Raw genomic sequence first — 9,136 nt, 5'->3', positions numbered from 1 at the left:
CACTAGATGTCGCTGAAAACAACAAATCCTACACACTGTGCCTTTAACTGCATCCTCCCCACTTTCCCTGAATGTATAGCACCTTGTGAATTTATTTCTGTGAAAGGTGCTTTATAAATAAAAACTTTACTTACTTACATAAGTAGCTTTAGGTCCCCACATGTAGGTGTGTCTGCCAAAAAACCTGTCCCGCAATATAGGAAATACCCGCTCATGTGTGGGTGTTGTGTGTGGGATGGGGAGGATAATCAATATATTAGTTTAAAATGGTCTCCAAACAATATTATCGTTTATCACAATAATTTCTGAGGCAATTAATCGTCCAGCATTTTTTTTTTTTGTGACAGGTCTAGTTGGATCCTGTGCAGAACAGGGACAGTGGATAAAGGATGTTCAACATAAAGCTGCAGGAAGGAGGAAAAGAAACAGGGAAAGAGGACGTGCAGAGGGTTGGGGTAGAGGAGGATGATGGGATAGGGGGCAACGGAGGTCCCAAAGGAAGCAGCCAAAAGAAGGAGGYCACCTTTAAACCTGAGGCCTCTCATATTTCTCAGTTATAATCATCACATATATTTTTACCAGACACTCTGTACTGAACAACATGGACCCGAGTGAAATCCTCTTCCAGCTAAAAGAGATATTTTTACTCGGTGGCGAGTCACTCGTTAAACTTATAAACCCTCAGGATGATCTGTTATTGTCCTCGGCTGTAGCAGCAGCTCTCTGACGTTCTCGTTTGAGCCATACGTGCCGCCTTTATCTGCGGCACCCTATAGGTGAGCCCTGACAGGCAGAACAAACACAGCCTGGCAGCGTCAGGCACGAGTCCAAAGTGGTTCAGTACCTGTTTGAACCTGTTTTCTTGCAGCTACAGTGTTCACCGCAGACACTCTGTAACGCGGGGCCAGCTGTACGTTCACGTCGCCGCTGCACCTGTTCAGGGTCCCAACCGACACTGGCTTTGGGAAGATTAGGCAGGTGGGGGGGGGGGGGCACACGAAGAGAAAAGTGGGACAAAATGTAGGTAAAGAATTCACGCCTTTGTTGAAGCACTTGTAGACAATAAAGATGCCACGTTTGGAAAAATGTTGATTGTTATTAGGTGTCGACAACTACAGCAAAGTCAAGACCTGCTAATTTATTTTTGTTTTACGATCTRACCCCTGGAAAAAGCCAAAGCATTTAGGATCTTTTTTTTTTCACCTTTGTTTAGTTCTTTACTGTTCTGAAGCTGGGAGGAACACGGTGTTCAAAAACTACTACCTGAGTCTGCAAAACAAATGACAAACCATTAAACAAACATCCCGCTGTCTTGGATGACACGCAAGGTAAGTTTTATAGCCCGGGGGTCTGAACAGTACATGTTGTTCAAACTGTTCAATTACCCAGCGGTGTTAAAATGTCAAAACATGGAATCCAGTCAGACCGGCTGCTGGGGCCGAATCTGGAGACAGAACCGCTGAGAAACACCATTATACATGTAACGCATCAGGAATTACATAAACAGCGATTAAATACAAATAAAATAAAATCCACAGGCTGGGCTGGTCTTTAAAAAACTGGCGTTTTAAGTGTTTGAGAAAATGGTTTTGCTTTAGAAAGAGTCAGGTGCCTGTGACATGCATATCCATGAAATACAAAAAGTTAAAGAAAATATATTTATATTTAAAAAACTTGGCATAGTACACAGGATTTGACCTGTAATTTCACATAACTGGCTTCTTTTCTTTTGAATTTTGCTCAGCTAAAGTGAAACAGGAAGTGACATCAAAGGGGAACTCTTTGAGAAAGAAAACTCCCTGGTTTTTGTTTATTGAAACGTTATTTGAAGTGACTTTTTCTCATCTCTCTTTGATAGTGATTAAAATATTCTAGAGAAACAGCCGATTCTTCACTACAGCCTTTGTTGTTAGCCATTTTAGCAACGCTCAGTTTACATTCAGACATTCCCCTTTGACATCACTTCCTGTTTCTTCACAAGCAAATATCTCAACAACTGTTCATTTCAGCGGCATGAAATCTTTTTTACAATATTTTGTCAATGTTATCTTTCCAAAAATACATTCATTTTTATTATTAAAAAATTGATGTCACAGGCACTTTAATTCTGTTTTCAATACAGGAATATCAAAATGATGCTTGGGCTAGCTTCTCAGTTGGATGGATTCAAATGTTATTTAATTGAAAAAATAATGGTTCCAGTATTAAATAATCATTGTTTCTMAGTCCTAAACACAACCCAGTGTTCTCTCTTAATGGAAAATCAATCATTAACACCAAAATAAACCTCAAAACTGTACATTGTGATTTAAATAAAACTATTTTTACTGTATAAATGATACAACTATCATTCTGTACGTCAATAAAGCATGGTAGAGCAATCATTTTCAGTTACTGCTATGTTTAAAGTTGCCTTGATTCTTGACCTACATACTGTATAAACAATGGCATCCTGATCCGCAGAAACACAGCACAGAGGAATACAAAGGCCCTGAACTGCCAACATCTACGTCAACGTGAGCCCCGCAATAAAACTCTACAGTTAAAGTTGTGAAACGGGAAAACAGGCCAACGATCTGATGGAACTTTGGGCCGACACATGAAAAAAAGCAAACAGGGCTGAAGTCACTGACGTGGAGCTTAGTGTTGCACAATGAGTTCTGTTTCAAATACAGCACAGCACGTGTGCTGCTGCAATGTGCTAAAATGATCATCTAATTATATACATAACATGAAGCACAAACAAAAAAGTATGAGTTTATAGATAAGAAAAGCTGCCCTCGTCCATCAAACAGCAGCAGTTAAAACAGAAACGGAGCAGCAACCAAACCTCCCATAGCTCCGGTGGAGCACCTCCTGCTGACTCCAAACAGACCCCCACCTTTAATTCAAATTAACTCCACAACATAAATYAATGAAATACCAGAAATCTGCAAAACAGGAACGTTTTACGCTTCGCTAAGGGAAGTAAAAACCGACTTCCTGTCAGGGAAAGAGAAAGCTGTCATCTAAGAAACCACAGAGATTCATAAAAAAAACAATATTGTGGTATTTCCCTGAAAACATGCTGTAGTCTGACAGATTAAATCCTCCACAACAATAAAATCAGGTTTTGAAAAGCATTTGCACTGCAGAAGAAAATTCTGAAGTGCAAAGAATTCTYATTAATCACCATAATAGACCAGTCAGAATAACYAATTTTGCTGGATGATAAATTGTCTCACAAATTATCATGATAAACGAWAATARTGGGCCTCATGCAAGGACATTTTCGTATTTTTATCCGAAATTTRTCTTACTTTTTTCGTAWGAAGGGCTCGAACAAAAACGTCACGTCAGATTCAGCAAATGCTTCTATCTTGAGGAAAAGTGTGTAAATGAGCGTAAACGGGACGAATGCCACCTGTTCGTATCCAGGTGCTCGTGCACGAGGAGAGGAAATTAGCATAACTACCACCCCAAAAACACCATATAAGGCCACACTTCCTCCCCCACATATCAGGAAGTGTTCATTCATTCAAATGTACAAAGTAAACAGAACTTCACAAGTTTGGAGACTGAAGTCCTGCTCTCAGAGATCTAGAAAAGAGAATCTGTCATTTCAAAGTTTTCCAAAATCACTCGTACGCACAACTTAAGAACAAATCTGTTTATACGAACGGTTCGTGCATGAGGCCCATTGTTTGGAGACTAATATAATGATCACCCCCTTGCTCCCCACTAACGAACCGTACAGAAGTTTAAGAAATTTACATTTGTAAAAAACAAAACAAAACAAAAAACTTACAAACTGACCTGGACCGGAGATTGGGAGAACAACTACAAAGTTTAAGGAAGCTTATAAAATTTACATATTGCAAAAACCGTAGGCTCGGTTCAGTGCCCTGAGGGTCTCCTTAAAGAAGGCGAGAAAGATGCTCCTCTAGCTAAATACCTGTTCACAGGGCTCTCATGCTACAGAGGTTAGAGAGCATGAACCAAGAAAATATCTGACACCAGAGTTCACTCCTCTCTACGCTAAAAAGTAAAAAAAAAAAAAGAGACATGAAAAAACAAGCAAGCAGGCAAATGAAAATTATCCACCTCATTTTAAGTTACAGTGCAATTAATTGATTTATTGCTTATCGTGACAGGCTTACCACAAAGTTAAACATATTGAAATTCTATGAGTTGGTTGATTATAATATTTTACATTTTATGTATAAGGCGCACAAAAACATATTACCTTTAAAAAACCAATTAAATTTTGTTAAGAGAGAACGTTATTACAATCTCAAGGAGACAGATGTTTGTGAAACCTAAATTTAGAACCAGTTTGAAGGAGCGGTCTACTTCAATCCAAGGAATAAGATTATGGAATAATCTGGAGAGTGATGTTAAAAAAGCTGGATCAACGGTTGTTTAAGAAAATGATAAAAGTTGTTTTGTTAAACAAATATGAAATAGCATAAAGTCAGGTGTATCTATACGACTTGTTGCTCGAGAAATATTTGATGTATCTGTTTGTTTGTAAATTACTATAATTTGAATTTATTCTTAGGAAAATAGGGGCAGATATTACCGTAGATMATATTTCTCTTTTTTCTTAATTTTATTTCTGATTTGTATTTTATTTCTTCTATGGCACATAGATTTGATTTTGTTTTCAATGACATGAATTAATCTTATAAATATATAAAATGATCAATCTAGATTAGCTTTGTAGACAGATGTAGTAAAGTGGTGTGTGGTAGGTAGAGASAGCAGACTGTACTGTAAAGCTCTGAGTATCCAGGTTGGATAGAAAAGTGATATATAATACCTACATTTACCATTTACATATTTATTACAGCAACTTAACCTGGAGTCAAACGTCTCCAATTCCTGGAAATGTCATTTAGCCTCCTGGAAATATTCTAAATCATGCCTACCTTCTTCAACTGTTAGACATGAGAGAGCCTCGAGAGAGGTTACTGAGGATGTTTATTAGGGCTTAATCAATTATTAAAATAATCTATGGCTAATTTAATAATCGATTAATCGTTTTATTTTTTGTTATGTTCTTTACTTTGTTTTTCTCTCCAAACTGCTTTGACACCTTCCACTGCCACATCTGCCTTTCTGTCGTTGACACACATGCACAGTAGTGGTAACTGGGGTAGGCCGTGGACGTCACAAGACATTATACAGACAGGCTCTGGTATCATGGCTACCTGACAACAGAGCTCAAAAGTGTGGGATCATTTTAAGAAAATGAAAGAGAAACCTGTGTAATATCTGCASAGCAGAACTTACCTTCCACAGCAATTATTTTTAGTTAGCATATAGCTAAAATCTAACCATGGTTATATAATAGCAGCTGCATTCTGGCACGATAAGCTCTATGTTTTATATTCAAGTAACATATGATCTGATTAGTCGACTAATCAAAAAATAATCGGTGATTAATAGATTATAAAAATAATCGTTTGTGGCAGCCCTAGGGTCAAACAATGTTTTAGTCAAACAGAACCAACAAGAATGAAACAAAAAGTAAAGAATTAGAGAAAAAATAAATGTTAAATATAAATAAATTCTAATTATAATAAATTAATAATAGTTTTACATCTAAAAATCGTATTTTATTATTTTAATCTATTTTCCTCATTCAGCAACCTGTTAAATTTCTGTTATGTTTCATGTAGGAGAAATACACATTTTTTTTCAGTCAGTATTTAATACAGCTGGCAAAATAAATTGTTAAAATATGTATTATGTGCTTCTGTTTTTTAATTCAGGAGATTATTAAAAAATCCTTCATTTTATGGGAAGACCCTCTTGATTCAAGAGAAAACTCCAGTTTTTTTTTTAAATGGCTGCTTATTAATTAATTGTTAATCAATCTATAAGATAAATCAACTTCAGATTAATTCATTATCAATAACTTGCATCCTTAAGGAGTTAACTTAATTTATATCTACTCATATTTATGTAATTATGCGTTTTAATGATTTGGCCGATTAATCGATTAATCGATTAATCGAAAATAAATAATCAACCGATTAGTCGATTATTAAAATAATCGTTAGTTGCAGCCCTAATGTTTTTCAATTATAAAAATATATTTTAGAAAGCTTGACTACGACTCAATAAGTTAGGTAAGTAACTTGACTAAAAGCATATATTTTTCTCCATTCATAAATGTGATTGTTACAAACAGCAGGCTGAAGAGCAGATCTGATYAAGCACAGCAGAGAGGGACGGGAAGGTTTCAAGCCTGGCAACTGTCTAAATTATTCCCTACCTTCTTTGATAAGTAAACTAAACTGCRGAAACTCCTTTCAGTCTAGACATCYGAGAGTCTCGAGAGAGGAGATTGAGTTAGTTCATTGATTATTGAGAATTTWAAAAAAAAGACAGTTTTAAACGTTAACGGAAAAGGAGACGTGATCGGCTGGAGGATCCGTTTAAATGTCACTGAGTGTCTCTTCTCGTAGCGTTTCTCTACCCGCTGAGTTGAAACACCGCCTCATGTCTACATGCATGTGCTGGGATTACCCAACCAGGTGGCGAGTCACACTGCCAGCAAATAAAAAGCAATTCAGGCTTCCTGCATCCGCAGAGGTTAACTCCAGACCCGAGCATGTCCGCCTGCACGCTGCTTACACTCATCTGTGACTGTCAGCGTGTGCACGTTGGCACGTATTTGTGTTTATTCTTAATTACATGTGTGCATATTTGTATGTGCAAACAGTAACGTGCGCCCAGATGGACATATGCTGTCTGTGTCTGGGAGCCAAAGCGGGAAAGTTGATTCCTCCGATGGGCGCGACAGATGGACAGGGAGGGGCTCGGCTCCGTCCGGCTGCCAGCGGAGAGGTCAGGGGGCTCGGGTTGTGTCGGTGCGGCGTCCGRGCTCGCTTCCCCCGTCCACAGACACAACTTACTTTGATTTGAAAAGCAACAGAACCAAAGCGCTCGGGCAGCAGGAGGGAAAAAAACAAACAGCTGAATGTGACTTCTACTTTTATTTTGACCTGGATCTAATTCTATCTGCTGCAGAAATAACAGCCTCTTTAAAAAAAAAACTCTTCTAAAAGAGCCAATGTATCTACCAGCTGAGAATCCAACTCAAACGACAAAAGGTTCAATAGAGCAGCAGCATGAACAGAAGCAGCACAAATCATAAATAAACATTACAACCATCAAGTCACAGGACAAGAAAGTCCAATAATGAAGTCATGCTGCAACTATTTTTGGCAACAAGATACAAAAAGAAAACTTAGTGGATCTTATTTACCCAAACCACAGAGAAAGTATGTCACAGAAATGTTTTTTTAAGGGGACATATCATGCAAAATCCATTTCTTTAGCCCTTAAATACATTTTAATGTGCAGCTGAAGCCTCAACGAAGCAGAAAATTTGAATTTAGTTTCTCCTGGTGCTGCGTAGATATCTTTATATTCTGCGTGGTTGTGTTTTTCAACACGTTCATTTTTTTCTATTCTGTTTTCTGAACTATTACATCACAGTATTTGTGAAGGAACTGCCCAATGAGGCTTATCAACTATTCTCCTCTGGTTCTAGGTCAGACTCTGGTTCTGGGTCAGACTCTGGTTCTGGGTCACTCTCTGGTTCTGGGTCAGACTCTGGTTCTGGGTCAGACTCTGGTTCTGGGTCAGACTCTGGCTCCAACATGTCAGGCTGGATGGACAAGTCTTCCCTTGCTCACATCTTTTTATTCATTTGTAAATCAAGTTTCTGCGCAGCTATACAGCCGTAAACCTCTCTAACAAACGAGAACGGACCATTCTGGAAGCTGGAGAGGGGCGGAGTCTAAAGCGCCTCGTTTGGATTTAAAGAGAAAGCCTCAAAATGAGRTGYTCTGAAAKACACCTSAGAAAAGAGGTAAAAAGGGGCTTGTGGAGTTACAATAAGGAGCAGTTCTTCTTTATATAGACCCCAACTGCAGGATTTAAATGTGAAAAAAAGAAAGATTTAAACGCATATGTCTCCTTTAAAAAACACTTTCATAAGATAAAAAGTTTGCTTTCCAAAGATTTAAGCAAATGTTAGTTTTTAGTCATGGTGAGTCAGGCACTGCTTTATCTTTGCTCTGTGAGCAGAAAAGTGACGAACAAACCGACGGCAGCTCTCCTCACCTGTGTCGTCTTCACTCCCGAGTCGTTTCCTTGCCTTCAATCCCGCCTTTTATTCCAACACACGTCTCGGGGAYCTCTGTAACGACAACAGACAGGATCCATAACCGCTCGGTGTCTTTACGGTCGACAGAGAGCTGCAGGAAGGAGCTGCACAAATCCTGCAGACAAGCCCCAGATCCAGCTCTGGGAAATCCACATGGCTGCTGATGTGCCAAACCGGGGGGATGACAGGGGAGGAGACTCTGGGTTCAAGAGAGGAAAATCCCTGAGGGAGGTGCGAGGGTTTTTCTGTCTATGAAAACCAATGTTAGATTTTTTACGTAACCAGCTTACCACTAAAAGGCTTAGAGCTCTAATCCTTTAACCAAATGAAGTGGCCGGCCCGTGGAATCAAAGGGGAGTTGACGGCGTGACTTTCAAACGGTCGAGTGTAAACAGACAGTATCTGCTGAGGAATTCCCTGCTGGATGGTATATGGAGCTGGTATTCCCCTAATCTGTGCTTTGGTGATTTTCCTCCACAGGCTCTATAGTTCTCTACAGTTTCCATAAAGTGAAATATTAAAAAAAAAAACTAGAAAACWAAGCCCATCAAAAAACTGAAAATGCTTTCAGTTCATGAAAAGAATTAACATACAAGCTTTAGTCTGGAAAAAAAAAACATTTTATACTCAACAACACTTCTCAAAAACTCCAGAGAGACCCCAGAGCACTAAGAAGGACAAATGCATCCCCATATCATCAGAGAGGCAGGCTTTTGAGCTGTAGGCTGTTTAACACAGAGAACACAGCAATCATAGTTTCCAAACAGATTTTTTTCTCTTCGCCGACAGGTGAACCTCTGCCCAGCTTAGCATCTAAAACGGTTTTATACCCAGTTCTTCAATAAAATGGAAAATTAAAGTGAATCCTGATTAGTTGTAACATTAGACAGTATTTGATAAACCTTGACTTCAACTGCAAAACAAAGACCGTAAAAATACTGCAGGCTGTTTAGTTTTAATACATTTTAAAAA

The 9,136-nt window shown here is 38.6% G+C and overlaps 1 protein-coding gene across 1 annotated transcript in view; it reads right to left on the bottom strand.

The window, feature by feature from the left end:
- Nucleotides 1-9,136, bottom strand: part of LOC106535714 (thyroid hormone receptor alpha) — a gene marked incomplete at both ends in the record, with an annotated part of 45,049 nt that overhangs the window by 30,472 nt on the left and 5,441 nt on the right. Inside the window, 1 exon segment of the mRNA XM_014032782.1 lies at nucleotides 8,122-8,197.

This window comes from Austrofundulus limnaeus, unplaced genomic scaffold (genome assembly GCF_001266775.1).
Source record: "Austrofundulus limnaeus strain Quisiro unplaced genomic scaffold, Austrofundulus_limnaeus-1.0 Scaffold1539, whole genome shotgun sequence".
Lineage (NCBI taxonomy): Eukaryota > Metazoa > Chordata > Actinopteri > Cyprinodontiformes > Rivulidae > Austrofundulus > Austrofundulus limnaeus.
Note: the sequence above shows the minus strand (reverse complement) of the source record. Positions and strands in the feature narration are given on the sequence as shown.